The 21,832-nt window shown below is 42.1% G+C and overlaps 1 protein-coding gene across 7 annotated transcripts in view; it reads left to right on the forward strand.

Annotated features, from left to right (window-relative positions):
• Window positions 1-21,832, forward strand: part of ANKRD11 (ankyrin repeat domain 11) — a 220,659-nt gene that overhangs the window by 129,063 nt on the left and 69,764 nt on the right. The window contains exon 1 of one of the 7 annotated variants that reach the window (XM_015562955.1): window positions 1,854-1,878. The exons of the other annotated variants lie outside the window; for them this stretch is intronic. The gene's annotated coding sequence lies outside the window, so the exon portion shown is untranslated. Of the gene's footprint in view, window positions 1-1,853; window positions 1,879-21,832 lie in introns of those variants that run through there. 7 annotated transcript variants of the gene reach the window in all.

Consider the following 21,832-nt stretch of genomic DNA (forward strand, 5'->3'; position numbering starts at 1 on the left):
TTACAGAAACTTCTCTTCCCAGCTCTGGAACCCTGAGATGGGGGCTGATGTGGGGCTAGGACCCCTAGCTCCTCACAGGGTGCCTCCATAGCCGAGAAATCCCTCCCAATTAAAAATAAGCCACACATGGGTGTCAGACCGGCCTCCGCCCCTCCTAACAGTCTCGATGTACTTTCTTCTTTACTGGTCTAGTTGTAGGACTTCATTCAGCCAGATTTCAGTTGGTTCTGAATGATGGTTGTTCTGTATTTTAATTGTAATTCTGATGTAGTTATGAGATACTGGCATTTGCAGCCATCTTGTTCTTCCCCTTTCAAAATATCTTTTGTTACTTACATTTTTCCTTAAGGGAAGCACACGATGGCTTCTCTTTGGCATATCAAAATTGCCAGCATCACTACTCTTGGTCTTTGGGGCCATTATTAAGTAATATAAGGGTTACTCGAACACAAGCACTGCAGTTAATCTGATCACCAACTTGGCTGATAAGTGATTAATCGGTGGGTAAGTATATACAGCTTGGATACACTGGACAAAGAGATGATTCACATCCCTGGCAGCAAAGCATGAGATTTCATCACACTAATCATAATGGTGAACACTATTTTTGGACCGTGGTTGACCATGGGTAACAAACTGAAGAAAGCAAAGCCTCGGATAAGGGGAACTACTGTATCCTGTAAAAACGGTTTCTCAGAACATTTTTTAACATCTTAGTTTTCACATACAATTTTACATTTCCTTGAACTATTTAGTATTTAATTTTAATGATCACTATACTGAGAATTGTATGTATAGAAGCCAATAAATTGATTTTTTTACAGCACTTATTTTGCCTAGTTTTCTGTGAAATGCATTCAGAATATGGTAGAAAGGAAAAAGCATGTTATTTACCACATTACACGCTGGAAGAAGATTGAAGATAGGGGATTAATATTTATGATTTTAATGGGATGGTAGCTGGGAGTTGCTATGAAATGATGTCAGTTTCTTTTCTTTTCAGTCTTGCCCTCACCCACTTCTATTTAGTTCATGTTGGGCCATCTCTTTGCAAGTCTGGTCCAGAATACACCTATTTATACTATTACTGGTTTACCCTAGTCTAAATGATTTTGTTCTATGGTCTCAAAATCTTCAGGGAATTCCACTTTTTCTTTCTCCAAGGTGAAATCGACTATGTTTTTCAAACAAAGATGGAGATGGGTTCTGACATCAATGTCTTCTTGGACTGTATTCTGCTTTATTAGGAGCATGTGTTCTGGCCGGGACACTCTCTCAGGGTCTGCTTTCCCCAGGCTGCTGGCCTTCCACACCATTTTCCTCTTCTGTTGTGACTTCCTGATTTGTAGAGCTGATCTGTCAGTAGTGCCCAGGGCTTTGAAGCCTGGTGCTGACTAAGTCACAGGAACCTAGGAATGAGTGCGCCTGAGGGAGATCAGTTCACCATGTGGGGAGGAGAGGATGGAGCCATCGAAGGCCCAGAGATCCTAGTGCTGGACTGCATCTGCTTCAGGCTCATTGTCCTGTACCACACACACTGCTCTCTCATGGCAAGTTCGTGTTTGTACAGGATTTACACAAAGATAATTAATTAAAGGGCCTTACTTTACTTTCTGTAGGTACATAATTATGCAGAATGGTCTATCCAGAGGATTAAAAGCGCATTTGCATACATTGATTTGCTCTCAGTTGTTATCAGTGGGATTTAAAGAATGGGTGGGTTTCAGGGGAGTGTGATCCTTGCTTTATCGGAGCTTTTTATGCCATTATCCACTATTTACAGCTTTCAGAAATCATTTGGTGCCACTGTACATATGTTTAGAGCCATTGCTAAGATGACGAGCCTCAGTCTCACCATCCATACAGTCCTTTTGGAAGGTGGGAACAGCTTGGTGGGGTCTATTCATACGAGGGCATTGTGGGTGAATGCTGGAGTAATCTGCAGATTGCCCTGTTTCAATTTACGTTGCCTGCTCCCTTTTAATTTGATTGTCTGATTACTTTACCTAATAACTTAAAAAGAAAAATCCTGTGATGCACTTTAATATGGAGAAAAACAGAATGAAGTATTGTTTTCACCTTTTCTTCACGTCACGGTTGCAGCTGAACTTTAGTGTTTTTAGTTGTTCTCATTCTCTTCAGAAACAGAACTGTGGACTTGGGTTTTAGACGTTTCTCAATGGAAATATCAATTTTAGAAAACTGTATAATATTACACATAAACAATGTTAATCATTGGCTTGGATTATGATTTATTCTCTCCCCCCTCCCTCCCCCGGTTAAGGAAGGCTGAAATCACTTATATTCTCTTCTTCTGGGTTTGTTGGTAAATTTTTAGTCTGGAAGGTTGGATTTGGAAAGTAAAGTGTTCTAGTGCTTCACTTGGTTGCTAACATTCACTTGCCACGTTGCAACATTCAGAAAAAACAACTGTTTTAATCTTTTTTGGGAGGCCATGCACCTAAAAATCAATAAAAGCTATGGGTTCTCTCCTAAGGAAAATGCATACATCTATACTTTCCCTGTGTGATTTGTGGAATCTCAGAACTCACTGGATTATTGTTCTCTCATCTCAGCTCAGGTAGCCTTAAACTTTGTCTTAGATGTTCGTCCAGGAAAGCCTTATATTGTCATTTGAATTTATAGTACATATTTAAATGAAATTTCTTGATTATGAAATGATTTTGTAGAATATACTCTTGTTCCACTAAAGAGTTTGTTACATACAGAGTACCTTTTCCAACCAAGATCTATTGAAACATTTACAATGTAAGACACATGCCCTAATTAGAAGTAAAAGAGGGCACTGTGAATAACTACCCTGTGTGAAGCTTCATCAGATTGTTAAAAGCATTTACAGTTAGTTTCTTTTATTTCTATTTCTAGTTGTAAACCTTAAAGGAAACTCTTAGATATATACTTAAAGAAGTGTATGGGCGAATGTTCATTGTGTCATCATTAGTAGTATCAGTGGGTTGGAACAAAACAAATGACATTCAAAAAACAGAATGTGTGTTTTTCAGACAACACCACACAGCAATTACAATAAGTAGAACTGCATGGAACAAAAGCATGTATAAATGCCCAAAGCATATTCTTGTGGGGAAAAAGTGCACGATGATTCATGTAATGTGTTTCCTGTAAAAACATTATATATTACATTTATAGGTTTACATGTAGCTAAGTATAAAAATATGTATAGGAATAATGAGCATCAAAATCCAGAATCTTTGGAGAGGAGGAGAAATGAGAACAGAATGGGAGTTACATAAGGGACGTCAACTGTGTATGTAATATTTTTTGTATTAAAAAGATTCCAAGGCAAATATGGCAAAATGAACAGATGGTGGAAACATGAGTGCTTGTTGTTATTCTTCATATTTTCTGTATGCTTGAAACATTTTAATATTAGTCAGTGTTTCTTTGTTATAAAATAAGGATAGAAAATATTTCTTATTAAGAAATCATAAAATACAATAACCCATTTCAAACAAATTTAGGGGCATTCCAAATTCCTCGAATGGTTTGAAAAAGAACTGCTTTTACACTTGACACTTTATGAATGTAAATCATAGTTGGTACAGAATAGCTACTATGGATTTTGGGGGCTTTAGAATTTGACCTCAGTGTTCTGTTGTTGACTGACTCTGCCAGTTTGCAACTTGTAAAAGAAAGTTTCATAGTTGAGTATTTGTTTTTAATTGGTGGGTATAAATTCTAAAGCCAACCTGGCCATATCTACTCCTTTGTTTATATATAGGAGGAATTCACATGTGTCTAAGGTCCTTTTATTTTCTAACCCATCGTTTTTTACCTTAATAATAATACTTCTTTTATTATGATTATGGACTTTTGATAGGCAGCACTGAAGGAAATTTCCAGATAGGATGTAGATTTAGTGTTGTTCTCTGAGCTTCTCACTTGCCAGCTCTGGGCATGTCATTCATATTATGTGAATTTCTAGTTTTTCACCTGTGAAATATACTAGTATGTCTGGTGGCAAAACTCATGGGGTTTTTTTTTATCCAGTTCGTGTAGGTGAAATGATTAGTAAACATAAACTGTTATACAAGTAAGATATTGTGAATGCACATAGAAGTTTTATGTATTTTTTCCTGTAATCAGATTACAGAAACGATATATACACATGGTAGAAAATATAAATAAACAAAACTTCCTAAAAAATACATTTCCACTACTCAAATCACCAGTGTTAATAACTTCTCGGTTTTTGTTTCATGCATAACTTATATTTTATATTGTTTTACTTTTAGTAAAACATTTATAGATCATACTGTTCTATAGTCTGCTTTCTTTCACTATCAATCTCTACCTTTCCACTTTGGTAGATCTTAGAGCTATTTTGTAGAAACTAGTATTCTATTCATGATTACTATAGGCACCTCTGTCTAGCTTAAAGGGCCAGATAGTAAATATTTCAGGCTTTGCAACCTAAGAGGCAACATTGAGGACATTATGTAGGTACTTGTATAACCATTTACAGATGTGAAAACTATTCCACTCCCAGGGTTGCCCATCCCCTGCATGGAGGAAAGCCTCAATTGGGCCTGTGAGCACTGCCACTTGTTATCCCTAGTCTGAGCTCTTATGAGGGCCCTGTCTGGGTCCCCTTTCAGCAGTTTTGTTTCTCCAGTGTGGAACAGCAAGTGCCTCCTAGCTTATTGCTTTGGGCTCAACAGAGACCCCTTTCAGTTTACTGTAAACACTCAATTTCTGTGATGAATGTTCTTAGGCATGGAATAGCCATGGTTAAAGTCATTTTATACAACTGAGGCTCTTCCACTGGGTGGTGATACTCCCAGGAGCTGGGGTGCCACCTTTCTCCAGTGGTCCTAGGACAACAGTATGGAAAGCCAGAGTGCAGCTTCTGCTGACCTGCAGTGTGAGGTGCATGTCACGTCAGTGATGTCTCGAAGGCCCGAGGACACAGGAGTGGTCAATCATAGGACAATTCACAAGTTTCTTTATTTTGCATAGATGTGTTAGTTCCTAGGGCTGCTGTAATATTTAGCATAAACTGGGTGATGACTTTATCCAAAATCTATTTTTATAATTCTAGAGGCCAGAATTCTGAATTTGAGGTGCTGGCAGAGCCATATCCTTTCAAAGGCTCCCAGGCAGAATCCTCCCTGGCCTCTTCCAGTTTCTGGTGGGTCCCAGCAATTCTTAGTTTGTGACTACCACTTGGTCTCTCCTATGTCTTCACATGGCTGCCTCCTCGTTCCCTAATCTCCCTTTACCTTCTCTTATAAGGATTTAAGGTCTTTGGATTTAGGGTCTTTCCAGATAATTCAGGATAATCTTAATTGGAGATCCTTAATTTAGTTAAATCTGCACAGACCTTTTTCCAAGTAAGGTCACTCTCACAGGTTCCATGTGGATACATATATTTTGGGGTGGTGGCTACCATTCAACCCTACTGATGTTTTCTAAAAGTAAATGTACATTTTTTCCTCTTTTTAAATTTAGATGTAATTTAGACATGAATAAAATGCACAGGTTTTAAGCGCTCAGTTTATAAGTGTATACACCCATATGAACTCCTTCTCCCTTTAAGATACAGACCATTTCTGTGAGCTCCTTTATAGTCAGACTCCTTCCCTGTTGAGTGTCTGTCACCTTCATCTAATCAGAATTGCATTGTATACAAAATGTGTGCACCTGTCTATGTGTTTGGGTTTTCCTTCGGCATTTCTCTCTGGGATTAATCCATGCTGATGTGTGTACAGTAGTTCCCTCTTACTGCTGAATTGTCTCCCAAGTATGATCACTGCACAGCTCGCTTATCCATTGATCTCTCTCTTTAAAAAGAGTTTTATCAATTTCAGAGAGGAAGGGAGAGAGATGGAAACATCAATGACTTGAGGCCCGGTGCACGAAAATTCATTCACTGGGGGGTGGTCCCTCAGCCTGGCCTGCGTCCTCTTACAGTCTGGGAGCCCTCACGGGATGTCCGACTGAAGGCTGGGGCCCACTCTCAGCCACAGTCTGGCCTCCCTCTGTGGGAGGCTACTGGGTGGGCAGATCAGGGGACGGAGGCAGCCAGCCCTCCCCCGCCCCTCCTCTGCCACTGATCACTGTCCCCTCCCTCTGCCTGCTGGCATGCACCTTGGCTGGCCTGTCAATTTGCATATTATACTTTTATTATATAGGATGAGAGAGAATCATTGATTGGCTGCTTCCTTCATGCCTCCCAATGGGGATCGAGCCCATAACTAGGACATGTGCCCTGACCGGGAATCGAACAGTGACCTCCTGGTTCATAGGTTGACACTCAACTACTGAGCCACACCATTTGGGCTCCATTGATCTGTTAATGGACAGTTGGGCTGTTTGCACTTTATGACTCTTATACATAAAGCTGCTTTGTTTCCTTCCAAAGGAAGTAGGGTATTTTAAATATATTCTCTCAGTTAATGCCCCTTTAATAAAGAAAAATAACTTAATTTCTTCAGACACTTTGTTATCCAGCTAGGAGAAGCCTTTTACTTGGTTTTGCAAAGGTGAGCAGTCTGGGATTAAAGTTTTTGTTATGTCAGGCCATGGTCAATGCATTTGTTGTGCTCTGAGCTGGTGATGCCAATGTCCTAGTGCAGTGGTTGGCAAACTATGGCTCACGAGCCACATCCGGCTCTTTGGCCCCTTGAGTGTGGCTCTTCCTAAGCCTTAGGAGTACCCTAATTAAGTTAATAACCATGTACCTACCTATATAGTTTAAGTTTAAAAAATTTGGCTCTCAAAAGAAATTTCAATCATTGTACTGCTGACATTTGGCTCTGTTGACTAATGAGTTTGCTGACCACTGTCCTAGTGGGATACAGGAGATCTGCCTGCAGTGTTTCTAAGGAAACAGGAAACTCCTGTTTCATTGGGCTCAGCAGAGGCCGTGGCTTCCTATGGGAGGGTTGTCTAGGGCTGTTCAGCTTATCAGCGTGTTTGCCCCAAATGTTCACCAAGTTCATGCCAAGCCCTAACTGGTGAGGTGGTGCAGGGCAAGCCTGGAAGTGTCACAAGGTTGTCAGCCACCCTCCCACTTTTGAACCTACACCTCCTGTTTTCACAAATGTGAACTCAATTTTATCCTCTTTTAACCACAAGAACAATGAAGGAAACATTTTTGTTGACCATCATCACAAACAGGTCTTTAGGATATTTTGTCTAAAGTTATTCAGTTCTGGTATTTGTGAGACCTGTAGTTAAAAGAATAGGGGGAATTGCTGGGGTTGGGGGATGTTGAAGTGGGTATAGTTGTTGATGAGCAGTTACTCAGAATGTTCTTCTGGTTGAGTTCAAAGGTTAAGCATCAGTTACCAGTGGACACTAGATCTCTTTCCAGTTTTACGTTACTGATTCTGATGAGACTCTGGGGATGGTGACTTTGAGGAGAAAGTAGGTGGCTTCATTATGGGTTTATTTCTGGACTAGAGGCCCGGTGCATGAAATTCATGCAGGGGTGGGGAGGTTGGGGGCTCCCTCAGCCCAGACTGCACCCTCTCGCAATCCGAGACCCCTTGGGGGCCAGGCAGTCGGACATCCCTCTCGCAATTCTGGATGCTGCATGCACCAGTGACCATACTTTTCACACATGTAAAAGGCATTTTGCTGTTGTATGGGCAGCTACATTTTTTTGCCCTGATTATAAAAAGTAGTACATATATGATCCTTCTGAGGCAGTAGAACTATTTTTCCCATCTTATGGGCAGAAAAACTGAAGTAGAGAGAAGTTAAGTAATTGGCTTTGTCACACAGTTATAAGTGTCAGAATCAGGGCTGACCACAAAATGTACAGAGTCCATGCATGTCATCACTGCATCATCCTTTTTTTTTTCAGTGTTAGAGTAGCCTTGCCAGGTTTTAATTTTTAAATCTAAGAGATGGTTCCCGATAGATATGGAAGGGTCCCTAGGCCTATTTGGCGATAAGGGTCGATCTGTGGGGTGACTAGTGGGGTGATCAGGGAGCCCCTTCTGGCACCTGCCTTGGCTGGCGATCTGGTGCCGCCTGCTCACTGGCCCTGGCCGGGGGCAGCTCCTGCGTTGAGCGTCTGCCCCCTGGTGTCAGTGAGCGTCATAGCAACCGGTAGTTCCACCTTTCAGTCGATTTGCATATTAGGCTTTTATTATATAGGATGGTTTAGTTAGTAATTAGGCTTTTGCTCCAAGAATCCATTTGGCAAATCTTTCATTTAAAAGAGGGAAACTATTATTTTACCCGGTTGATTATCTAACCATAAGGAAAGCAAAGATAGTAGTTATTTTGGTAGCTTTTTTCAGGAAAAAGTCTTCTGTTTTAGAAAACTAAAACAGTATTGTGAATACACTATTTACAATTAGACAGGTCTTTTTCAAACTGACAGCAAGTCAGCATTTGTCAATACCCTCTGTAGTAAACAGATGGCTGTCCTGGTTTAGGTTTCATCCTGGGGAACATTGCCGTGTGACACTGAGGGAAGGTCATGCAGGGTGCAGCCGCTTAGAACAACACATGGACAGGGCGAGTGCCTTGGTGGTACCTGGCATGGACAGATGGATGTGAATGACTTCATGGGAGAGGTATGTTGTTGTGGGACTGCAGATGTACCTACCCTGGTCTAGTGGATGATGCTTCTGGGGGCATCACCCACATTGTGTGTCCTGGTAGCTAGATTGGTCTCAGCATCTGATGATGGAGATGGTGGAGGGATGTGGCAACACTATAGCCTACCTTAGTGTTTCCCACATGAAACAGTGAGCTTGGGAAGGCAGGACCCTCAGACTCAGCAGGTGTGCCTAATTGGCTGGGACTGGACACAGGGTTGAACACAGGTTCAAGCTTAGTTGGTGGGCTGAGAACGAGGGAGGAGGATGAGTCATTACTTTGGCTCCAATGATTGAAATTCAAGTTCTCCCTACCCATGTAACTCTGGCTGGTGTTACGTCCTGGGTCGCTCTCACTCTCCTAGCATTGGTCAAAGGCTGAGCTATAATCCTTTTGTTTTCTTTAAAATATACTCTCAATCAATATGTAACTACTAAAAAGAAGACATGCATGCCAACTGAAACCACTATGCCTGCACATAGAGGAGCACAGTCATCCATGCAGAGCAGATGACTAACTGAGGGGTGCAGGTGGTCAGACAGAAGAGATGCATGTGGACAGGCAGCCACTCACACTAGTAAGATCATCTGGGCCCAGTAGGTTGATGATAAAATTTTTGAAAAGCAGTTTTGGCAAGTATGGGGGCCAGGGAACTGGGTGCCTCATGTCTCTCAATGAGGCTTTGCATGGGGCAGCCTTTCTTTAGACCACTTGGCAATATCATGTAGATGTGTACCCTAACTGCTTGTTCATTTCTGCCAAGAGGTTGATGTAGGAATGTGGGCTAATAAATAGAGGATAGAGACATGGATGAGTTGGCAAGGCGGGAATGCCGCCATGAGATGTGGGGCTGCAGGACAGTACACTTGGAGTCTTGGGTTTCCTGAAATGTCCATATGTTCAGAGCTGCCTATGTCTGCACACTGGGCTGAGGCAAAAGAGGGAGGAGACATACACATCATCTCTGTTGTTGGAGCATATATTGTTCAACAGAATTAAAAGTAATTCTGTGTAAGTGAGTGTCTCACAGCTGCGACCCGGCGCCTGTGTCACTTGCTGGGTCTGATCACGGGTAGGAATAAGAGCCACTAGTTATGTCTCCTCCTTATAATATTTAATAGGAGTGCTCTGCTTAATGGCTTTACCCTGTGTATTTTGTTTTGACATTTGAATTTGCAGTTCCAAAGGGAACATGTTTCTTGATATCTAAAATATTAAACTTGTATGAAACCCTTTTACCATCTCTCCTTTGGTTTGTCTCTAGTCCTAGAGTTAGACTATCCTGGGGGTGGCACAAGAGTGCTGATAGTTGTACAGAGTGGGATGAACTGCAGGGACATGTCAGCCACGCTCCTCAGGAGGACCTGCTTCAGCAGGTGGCTTCCCTCCCGTCTTGCAAGGAATTTCTTGTAAACAAGGCACCTCATGCCTTACGGAAGTTCTAGGTTCTCATCATTGTTGCAGAGTTGGTGGTTATTATCTGAATCTTGTAGGAAAGTGCAAAGAATTTTCCATGAAGGGGCTTGGGGATGCAGTCTTTAAGGGTGTATGTGTTGGGTGCTCTTGTGTGTGTTTATTCAATAAATGTTCTTTATTTAAAATTTTTATTTATTGATGAGAGGGAGGAAGGGAGAGAGGAGAGAGAAACATAGGTTTTGTTGTTCCACTTATTTATGCATTCGTTGGTTGATATGAACCAAACCCACAACCTTGGTGTATCTGGATGATACTCTAACCAATTGAGCTACCTGGCCAGAGTTCAACAAGTGTTTCTTGTGTACCTATCCCAGCCAGGCCACTCTAGGCTCTGGTGAAAAGAGTGAACAAAATAAACTTCTGCCCTTACCTTGGCTTTGGACCTTTTCTACTCCTGAGGATAGTAGTTCTGAGTCCTCATATTTCCTGGCTGTGGGGTCCCATGGCCAAAAACCCATCAGTAAAGTAACAGTTATAGCTTTTGAACCAACTGGCAGGGAAAGTTGAGTTTCCTGTGGTGTCGACCATCACTTCTTAATTTAGAAACTCTAATAAAAAAATCTACCTGAGAGTCATCAGTCAGATTGAAGCATGTCACATAGTAGTGTCCTGCCACCAGTTGTTATATATCTGCTTATCACCCTCTAGAAGTGTGGGCCTAGAGAAAAACAGGAGTGCTTCTTGGGTGAAACGACAAAACAAATGAGAATAGTAGCTCCAAGGTATAACTTTCAGTGAAGACTGGATCCTGCTCTATAGGCCCACAGCTCAGGTTTATGTGGAGGGTCATCTCACCCCTGAACCTGTATGTGTAAGGGGCTTCACAAACAGGGCTGCACACCAAGGTGATGGCACCTGGTGTTCTGTCTCAGGGTATTGAGGTGGCACAGAGCTTTCAGAGGGGTGTTTTGGCAGGTAGGGTAGTGAGGGGGCCAATATGGCAAGTATTGGGTACAGGGTCTTGTGGGAGAGCCAGTATTATCTGAAGCTCAAGGGTGGCAGAGACCCCTGAATGCAGAGGCCTCACCTGCTAATGGTTATGCCATGAGGATGGGTTACAGGTTACATACAACTGTGCAACCACTCAAATGAAGACAGGGAATTGTCTGATGACCCCCCAGCTCTCACCCCCCCTCCACGCAATACACTTCTAGCACTGTGGGAAACTTATTCACAGTGTGCTATCATGGCTCCACCATGGTCCATCTGCTCTCCTGCTGGGGGGGACATTTGGGCTATTTGCAGGTTTTGCATAAGTCAGTGCAGATGTGACATGGCTTTGGTGGTCTGTGCATGCATGTCAACTGGGGCGTGTCTAGAATGGCAGAGCCTAATGCCCACTGATCTTTGCTTCCAGGTCAGGTCCTGGTCTGCCACCCTGGCCGCTTCTCCCAAGGATCTCACAGTGTGCTGAGTGCCCAGCGGGGTGATATGTCTTATCACTTTGCATCAGCTGTGGCTCTTTGCCAGCCTGCAGTTGGAAGTGGCAAGACCTCACTGTTTGGGGAAATAACGTGATGAGAAGAGAATGGTTCCTCAGAGAGGGACAGAGAACATACTGTGGAAGCTAAGGTGTCCTCACTGAGAGTTCCAGATCATAGTGTTTTCTCAAGTGAAGTGTTTTAGAACATCACATTCAGGGGTCTCTATCCTTAGCTCCACCCTTCCCAGCTTGAGAGAGGGGTAGTGAAGGGTCCATCATTGATTGGGTACTTGATCTAAGCTCTTAATATGAGAAAATTTCTTATTTATAGATCAAGAAACTTAGACATATCTGACCACAAACACAGGATTCTTAACTAGTTAGGCCAGTATTTCTCAATTGACCAGAATTTCAGGCAATTGACAGCTTGTCTCTGCCCTCAACACACACACACACACACACACACACACACACACACACACACACACACACACACACGAGACATGTTTGCCAAATAACTAACTTCCTTCCTTCCTTCTTCCTTCTTCCTTCTCTCTCTCTCTCTCTCTCTCTCTCTCTCTCTCTCTAAAATGTTTTTATTGATTTTTTTTAGAGAGGGAGAGGAAGGGAGAAGAGAGATAAAGAGAGAAAAACATGGATGATGAGAAAGAAACATTGATTGGCTGCTTTCTGTCTGTATGCCTCCTACTGGGGATCAAGCCCATAACTTGTGCATGTGTCCTGACCAGGAATCTTGGTGCATGGGACAATGCTCAACACATATGAGCTACACTGGCCTGGCCAAATAACTCTTAATGAGATGGGGTGTGTGATAACCCCTGATACTTTCTGTTTTGTGTTACTTTACTTTTTTAAAAATGGCTGTTCATTATGCTAAAATGATGCAGGGATTGACCCTGGTTTTGGAAACACATTAGCAGGTGGTCTGCATCTTTATAACACAGTTCCTGAAGTCGCTGTTTATCTCTTTTTTGGTGAAATTTCTGTTCATGTCTTTTGTCCATTTTCTAGTTAGATTGTTGTTTACTGTTGTTTTAATTGTTTGTTTATTCTACATACAGGTCCTTGTCTGATTTGTGATTTGCAGATATTTTCTGCTCTGCTGCAGTTTGTCTTTTCACCCTGTAAACTAGGTCTTTCACAGACTAAAGTTTTAAAATTTGTTGAGATTATTTTTTTCTTTCATGCATTGTACTTTTGGTGTCATGTCAACTCTTTAGCCGTAGGTCTTGAAGGTTTTCTCCTTTTTTTTTTCTAAAATTTTTATAGGTCTTCTTAGATTTATACCTAAACATTTCATTTTTATTTAGAGTAAATTGTAAATGGTTTTGTGTTTTTATTTGTTTCCATATGTTTATTGCAGGTTTGTGAAATACAGTGGATTTTTGTGTGTTGATCTGATATTCTGCAATCTTATTGAACTCATAATTAGGAGTTTTTGGTAGGTTTCTTATAATGTTATAGATAGACAATCATGTCATAATCAAATACTGATGTCGGCCCCCTATATCTGCAGGTTCCATATCTGCAGATTCAATTAACCACGAATTGAAAATATTTGAAAAAAAGTTATGTTGTTTCTGAAGTGTGCTATGTAGTTAGGCCTGTCATAGTTGATGCTTCTGTATTGAACATGTACAGACATTTTTTTTTCTTCTCATTCCCTAAACAGTACAGTATAATTTACTATTTACATAGCACTTACTTTGTCTTGGGGTAATGTAGGTAATCTAGAAATGATATACAGGTGGTATACAGGAGGATGTGGGTAGTTTGTGTACAAATACTGTATGCCATTTTGTATAAGGGACTTGAGCATTCATTGATTTTTGGTATCCGTTGAAGGGGTGGGGGTTTCTGGAACCAATTCCCCAATAGATACTGATGGTCCACTGTAGAAAGTTTTACTCTTTTATTTCTTCCTTCCCAATCTACATGCCTTTTATTTTATTTTCTTGCCATATTACTCTGGCTAGTACTTCCAGTGCCATGCCCTTTAGCAGTAGGAGGGGCCATCCTTGCTTTATTCCTGATCTTGGGTAGAAAACATTCAGTTTTTTACTGTTAAGAATGCTGGCTGTATTGAGGATATTCCCCTGTAGTACTCCTATTGTACCAAGAGTTTTTATCATGAGTTTTGAATTTTGTTAAATACCTTTTCTGCATCAATTGCTATGATTATGTAATTTTTCGTCTTTAGCTTGTTAATATGGTGGATTGAATTGATTGATTTTTGAATGTTAAACCATCCTCACATATTCTATATTTGTTATCACAAGCATAGCTATATCCACCTCTCTAAGTGCCTTCTTTACTTGATGATAATATGGCACTCAGTCCATAGTAATAGATCATTCCTCCTTTTATCCTGCTCCACAGTGTAGATATGCCACATGACTTGAGCAGCCACTTGTTAGGTGGGCTTTGTGTCCCAGGACCTCTCTAGGTAGCATTGCAGTAAATTGCCCTGTGTCACCTTTTCCTGTCCTTGTTCATGCATCTTGGGGCAGATTTAGCAGTATGATGGCTGGGTTGCAGGGTGAGGTGTAAATGATACTGTAGGGCCCTCTACAGCCCCTTCCTTGAGAGCTGTCCCTCTTGTGCACTCACAGCAGAAACGCATGATTGTGCCTGGGCCCTTTTTCTGATCTTTCTCTCCACTTGTGTTTTTGTCTCCTCCTGGTCACCTCTACCAGTTAATTTCTATACAGATTAGCCTTAGAAGATGTCTTGGACTCACCCCTTCTCCATTCAATGCTTCATGGCCATTATTATTTTTAGTTATTCGGTTATGTGCCTTTCAGGAGTATGCCTACATTTATTTCTTTGTCTTTAATCACATTTAGTCTGTATCTTAGTTCCTTCTGTATAAGACAATTGTTGTTTTTACTGTGTGTTGTTTTATGTGTTTTTTTCCAGCCCCTCTTTACCTCCCACATTCTAAAGCTATGTGTTTACCTTTAATTTATCAAGGTTTTCGTTTTCATTCTGTTCTGCAATTATAGTGGTTTGTGCGTAGGTTAGGTTTACTCCAAATGTTGGTGAGCCTTGTGCTACTACCTCATTATGTCTGCACAGCTACAGTTCTCAACAGGATCACTCACATAGGGTGATGGGGCCACCATCACTTCCTGGAACTGCTGTCACTTGATGGAGACCAGGCCTGCAACAAGATCAGATAACTAACCTTCCTCTTTCTAAAGGCCTGCCAGAGTATAGCATGTACCACGTTTTGAACATATCCAGCTTTTAAAATTTTATTTATTGTGTAATGTAACATAACACCTAAAAATCCACAAAATGAAAATGTGTAATTCACTTAACACAAACACACATGTATAACCCTTCATGTAGTAACATCTTTTAGTCAGCCTCCTAGTCATGGTGCCCCAGCCCCCATCCTTATCGAGACTCATGACAATCACATCCTTATTTTTGTTATAGTCTTGTCACCTAAATCTGCATTCCTAAATACTGTAGTTTAGTGTTTTCGGAAATCTAGTAAGTATATAATGTATTTTTTCTCAACATTATTTGTTAGACTCATTCAGGTTATTTGTTTATTATCACTGATGCAATAGTATTCCATGTCACGATCACAGGTATCATATTACCAGTGTTGGCTTCTTACAAACATTGCTGCATTCTTGTACCTGTGTCCCAGTGCATTTGTGCTTGCATTTCTTGTGTGTGTGTGTGTGTGTGTGTATGCACACGTGCTTGTACTTGCATTTTCTTCTGGATGTGTGCCCAGGATGAAATTGCTGGATTGTAGGATATGTGTATGTTCAGTCTGAGTAGATCGTGCCAGCCTTATTGCATTGGTTCACACTTCCATTAGAGTGTATCAGCTTTGCCCTGGCTAGTGTGGCTCAATTAATTGAGCATTGTCCCATGTACCAAAAGGTCACTGGTTTTATTCCTGGTCAGGGCACATGCCCAGGTTGCGGGTTCTATCCCCAGTTCAGATGAGTGTGTGTGGCAACCAATAGATGTTTCTCTCCCTTCCTCTCTCTTTAAAATAAAAACATTTTTAAAAAGAATGTATCAGTTTCCTTTGTTGTAGATCTTCTCTTACACCTGATAATCATATTTTGATTTTTGTTTGCATTTACCTGATTGTTAAAGAAGCTGGTAACTTTTCATCTACTTACTGGCCTTGTGGGTTTCCTCTTTTCTGTAGTGCCTACGGCTTCTGTCCATTTGTGTATTAGATGGTTTGTCTTTTTCATATTGATTTGTAGGACTTATTTATATATATTTTGGATAAGAGCTATTTGTCAGGTGTATGTGTAGCAAATACTCTTCTTCTCCTTTGAGGAAAGGTGACCTTTAATGAACAAATTTGTTATTTTCGGAGTGTCAGAATTTTCAGACCTTTCCTTATGGTCAGTGTTTCTTATTAAAAGATCTTTCTTTACCTTGAAGTTGTGAAGCTGCTCTTCTATACTATTATCTAGTAGCTTAATGGCTACTAAATATATTTGTAATCTGTCTGAAACTGCTTTTCTGGGTATGGTATAAGAGGGAGTCATGTCTATTTTTTCCATATGAATGTTCATTTGTCCCAAAACCTAATGGACAAAACTGTGTTTCATGCCCTGTGGTCCCTCTGTGGTTATAAGTTAGTGCTCACTTATGGGCACGGGGTTGTTTCTGGCTCTGCTCTGTTGGTCAGCACTATGTCAGCATCATGCTGTTTTAACACTGTTGCTTCAGCTTGTAAATAACTTTGACTTTAATTTCGAGGTCCTTTACTTTCAATTTTAAGTTTATTTGCATTGAGTTCTTTGTTGTTGTTGTTATTGGTAATCGTCACCCAAGGATGTTTTTCCATTGATTTTTTAGAGAGAGTAGTAAGGGAGTGGGAGAGGCATAGGGAACGAGAAACATCGATGTTAGAGAGAGACATCGATTGGTTGCCTCCCATATGCACTCTGACCCGGGGCCGGGGATCAAGCCTGCAACAGAGGTGTGTGCCCTTGACCAGAATTGAACCCACAACCTTCAGTTCGCAGGCCGGCACTCTATCCACTGAGCCAAACTGGCTAGAGCTCTCTCTAACCCCCCGCCCCCGCCCTGTGTGTGTGTGTGTGTGTGTGTGTGTGTGTGTGTGTGTGTGGCAATTTGGTTTCTGTGCAGTAGTCATTTTATAACTTTCACATCATTGCTTTTTTGATTTGGGTTCGCCATTTCCTGAATGCAAGTCTTTTAACTGCCCTTGTGCTTGCAGAGGTTCCCAGACTTCTTGAGCTTAAGGATTAGTGAGGACCCCACAAAGCTGTTGTTATGTGCATTATATTTATAGCTTTCAAATTATATTAAAGCATTATCTTAAAAAGTATAACAGAGAAATGTTAAATATTTAGTTCATTAAAAGCATTACATCTATATATATAAAAGCCTAAGTAACCGTTATGACTGAACAACTGGAATGACCAGTCGACCAGTTGCTATGATGTACACCAACCACCAGGGGGCAGATGCTTAATGCAGGAGCTTCCCCCTGGTGGTCAGTGTGCTCTCACAGTCAACCTCCCGCGGCCCCTCCCCCAGGCCCCTATTGGGAAGTGGGGCAGGCCAACCTCCTGCAGGGTCTCTCTGCCTGGCTGGCCGGCACCCCAATAGGCCTTGATCGCCAGCCAGGCTGAGGGACTCAAGTTGTGCATGAATTTGTGCACTGGGCCTCTAGTATAAATATAAATACACTTACTGAAAGGTAACTATTTTACAAAAGAAATCACAAAAATTATTAGTGGCATTATTTTATATATCTGCAAATCTCTTAATATCTAGCTTAAATAAAAGACAGTTGGACACTGCTGCCTGTATCTGCACTCCATCGTTTGCATTCTGCTGTTTTGTTTAAAGTGTATGAAAAAAATCCAGCTTCTAACAAACATGTAGTGGGAGAGGGGGAGATATTGGAAGCTTTATCACATGATTATGGATTCTACTTTGACAGGAGTTGCAGCACAGGCTGTGAAAACCCTGTTAGTTCAGTGTTGGCACTGCAATCCCATTGGTGTGTTCTGTGCATGGATGGGTCTTTCCTGTGTATAGTTTTATAATATCCCAAATTGGCCATTTGGAAAATTGGTTCACTGAATTATGCAGATCTTCCAAATGTTGACGTTATATTACACATTATTTACAAAATAACCTTTTTATATTACCACTGATCTCATTAAAATGTCTTTAAGCATTGAGCTGCTGTCAAGCCAATGGAGGTGGATACACGTTTTCTAAAATGCTGATTTTACTTGAAAGTTCAAATTTCATTATTGGCCACAACTACTATTAATTTTCCTTGAAGCGATAGGCTCGGTTTCTTCATTTTTGATGAAGTAACTTCCAGATACCTGGTTCTTAATAATAATAGTTTGTCTGAAAGAGTCTTTCATGTAAAACTTGTGTTCCACTGCCAGTTTAGCTTGCCACTCAGATATTTGCAGAAGCTCTTCTTCAGGTAAATGTTATGCTTTGATATGCAGCAGAAGTGCTTCACACAATACTTCCATCTTGTTACTGAATATTGGAAGGACAATAATTCAAGGTTTACAGTTTAATAAAATTTATCATTTTTTAAATCCTCACCTGGTGATATGTTTTATTTTTAATTTTTTTAATTGATATGAGAGGGAGGGAGAGAGGAAGGAAGAGAAGGAGGGAGGGAGAGAGGGAGGGAGGGAGGTCCGATTATCTTCAAAGCCCACAGACAACACTGAGAACTGCTGCACTAGAAGGGGACCTGGGTAGGAAACACCTTAGGGCTGTGCTCTGTCCAGTCTGCCCACCCTTACAGTGTGAAGACATCTGTAGATTAGGGCTGCAATCTGGGCATGACTGAGGTCCAATAAAATTTAGTTCTAATTCATGCAATTTTCATGTGTCACAAAATATTAATCTTTTTTTTACAATATATTTTTTTATTGATTTCAGAGAGGAAGGGAAAGGGAGAAAAAGAAACATCAATGATGAGAGAATCATTGATCAGCTGTCTCCTGCACGCCCCCCACTGGGGATCAAGCCCGCAACCTGGGCATGTGCCCTTGATGGTAATTGAACCTGGGACCCTTGGGTATGCACGCTGAAACTCTATCCACTGAACCAAACCAGCTAGGGCGTGAAATATTAACCTTGATTTTCTTGTCGACATCCCCCAATCCCTGAAGGATTTAAAATATAAACTCATTCTTAGGTCCAATGGAGATGGCTGGCTTTAACCTGAGGCTATAGTCTGCTGACACCCCCCCCCCCCCTGGAGGGGTACAGGCTACAGAGGAGGTTAACACCACTTTTCTGCATGTTTTTTGAAGCTATCTTCAATTCTTACTCTCATCGACAGTATGGCTGAATTTGGTACTTCAGTGTGGAAATAATTTTCTCAGGTCCAGGGCTCTATTGTCATCTGGCATTCATAAAGTTGATGAGAATTCTAATGCAATCTGAAACTCACTCTCTCATGGAGGACCATGGTCCTGCCCCCACACTCATGTCCTGTGTGGGTGGGATTTCTAGACGCCAGGCAAAGTTATGGCTCAGTTCATTTCTGCTATGTGCCCTCAGATTCTTTCTGTTTAAAGGAGCATGCCCTTGGCTGTTGCTTTTTATTATTTCGTTGGTAATGTCTTTGCCTTTGTATGATGGTGGGTTTTGTATTGATTCTCCAGACCTTATGTTTTATCATTTCATTTTATTTATTCACTTTTTAAAATTGATTTTAGCAAAGAGAGTAGGGAGGGAGGTTTAAGACTTAAAAAATCGATTTATTGATTTTTAGAGAGAATGAAACGTTGAATTTTGTTGTTTCACTTATTTATGCATTCATTGGTTGTGATTCTTATGTGCCCTGACTGGGGATCATATGTGCAACCTTGGTGTATTGCAGTGGTTCTCAACCTTCTGGCCCTTTAAATACAGTTCCACATGTTGTGACCCAACCATAAAGTTGTTTTCGTTGCTACTTCATAACTGTAATGTTGCTACTGTTATGAATTGTAATGTAAATATCTGATATGCAGGGTGGTCTTAGGCGACCCCTGTGAAAGGGTCATTTGACCGCCAAAGGCATCGCGACCCACAGGTTGAGAACCGCTGGTGTATTGGAACAACACTAACCAATTGAACTACCAACTAGGGCCTATCTTATTTTTAAACTTTTAATCTTTAAAAGTGCACGATTGGGGCCGGGCAGGGACTGCAGGAGGTCTCCAGGACGTGTATAGCCCGTTGCCCAGTCCCAACTGGCCGGACATTAGCAGCAAGCTAACCTACCAGTCAGAACATCTACCCGCTATGGTCAGTACACATTATAGCGACTGGTCTAATGGTTGAACACTTTGGACATTTAGCATATTAGGTTTTTATTATATACCAGAGGCCCAATGCATGAAAATTCGTGCAAGAGTAGGCCTTCCTTCCCCTGGCTGCCGGCACTGGCTTCCCTCCGGCACCTGGGACCCGGCTTCCCTCCTCTGACCACCAGCAGGCACCCAGGACCCGGGCTGGCTTCCCTCTGGTACCAGCTTAGTCAGGAAGGATGACGTCCGGTCTAATGAGCATATTACCCTTTTATTGTTATAGATTAGAGCTCAGTGCACAGATTTGTACACCGGTGGGTCCCTTGGCCTGGCCTGCAGGGATCAGCCCGAAACCGGCTCTCTGACATCCCCCAAGGGGTCCCAGATTGCGAGAGGGCACAGGCTAGGCCAGGGGTGAGCAAACTTTTGACTCGAGGGCCACAATGGGTTCTCCGCGGGAGGGCTCCAGGGAGTGTCGGCCCTTCTTGCCCAGTCCCAATTGGCTGGATGCCAGCAGCAAGCTAACCTACCGGTCTGAGCGTCTGCCCCCTGGTGGTCAGTGCATGTCATAGCGAATGGTTGAAGGGTTGCATGAACTGTCGGACACTTAGAATATTAGGCTTTTATTATATAGGAGGCCTTTATTATATAGGAGGACCTTTTATTCTCTTTCCTTGAATTTTTCTACTCTCAAGTCAAGATTGCTTCTAATCCTTTGTTTCTCTTTTGTAGCACCCTTCTTTTTTCTGTGTCTGTATCTCCTGCCAGGCAAGTAGGGTTACTTGATGTTCTCTGCATTCTCTGCACTCCTGATGTGCATGTTTGTTCACACTAGTCTTCCTCTCTGGCTGCCTGTCCTCTTCCTGTGGTTGCAGCCCAGCTGGATACAGTGTCCTGGGACCAGGTGGGTTCCTTGATCACTGGTGTGTGTGTCCTGAACAGGCGGCCAGGGCTGTGGACCCTGCACCCTGTTCCACTGTGCTCTCCCTGGCAGAGATGCTCCAGCTGGCTAGGCCCACATGTGCCTTTGAGAACTTTCACGGGTTCTGCCTTTTTTTCACTTGGATTCTTGCTCTGATCTATATGAGGCCAGTAAGAATGCCTTCTGATTCCCATTGCCGTTAACTTGACACTTAAGGCAGGATTGGGCTAAAATTCCTAGGATTTTTGCTAAGCTGCAGGTATTGCAGTAGTGCCTGTCACCTTCCTGCATTCGGTTTTATCTTGGAGGAGTATCTTTCACATCTGCTGTGTTTCTTGCCCACAACTTGAAGGAAAGCATTGTGATTATTTGGGATGGTCAACTTAGACAAAGGCCCATGAGTATGTTTATTGGAGTATGGGTGGGGGCTGGGTCTGCTGGCAGTTCTTAAACTTGAAGGCTGTTTAAAGCACCTTTGGGAAGGAACATACTTTGTCATCCTTGTCCAAAGGCCTCTGTCATATTTGTCCTGTTGGTCCTTTGAACAATTGTCTCCCCAAGCCCATAGATGCAGGGCCGCACGGCAGGCGGGAAGGAGAATTTGCCAGGTGGATACCACATGGAGTTTATGTCGGCTATGGGCCACCTGCAATGTGCATAGGTACAGGGCTGGATGGCCTCTTCCGCCTTGTGTGCCCATTGGTCAGGGGCCTGACTATAGACAATTGTTGCTTACCTCCAGGCTAAATGAATTTTTGTTTGGGCTCTGACACATACTGCCAGGGAATTGGCAAATTCCAATGTGACTCAGGGAGTGTGGCGAAGTCTCTTTTTAGAAAACTTGTTCCATCTCAGACCCTCTTGAGTGCTTTCCTGAAAGATCTTTGTGCCCCTTCCTGACAACCTGCGAATCTGGAACCACTGCCATTCAGTTTGGAGGTGCAGAAACAGCCTGCATCCAGCAGCTTGTTCCTGCGCAGGAGCTGGTCAGAGGCCAAGGCAGGGCTCAGACCAGCTATGCTATCCTCGACCACCTTCGTACTGTGTTGTAAACATTTCCCAGATGCTCAGCATCAAGTCTACATGTGT

This window comes from Myotis davidii, unplaced genomic scaffold, assembly GCF_000327345.1.
Source record: "Myotis davidii unplaced genomic scaffold, ASM32734v1 scaffold77, whole genome shotgun sequence".
NCBI lineage: Eukaryota > Metazoa > Chordata > Mammalia > Chiroptera > Vespertilionidae > Myotis > Myotis davidii.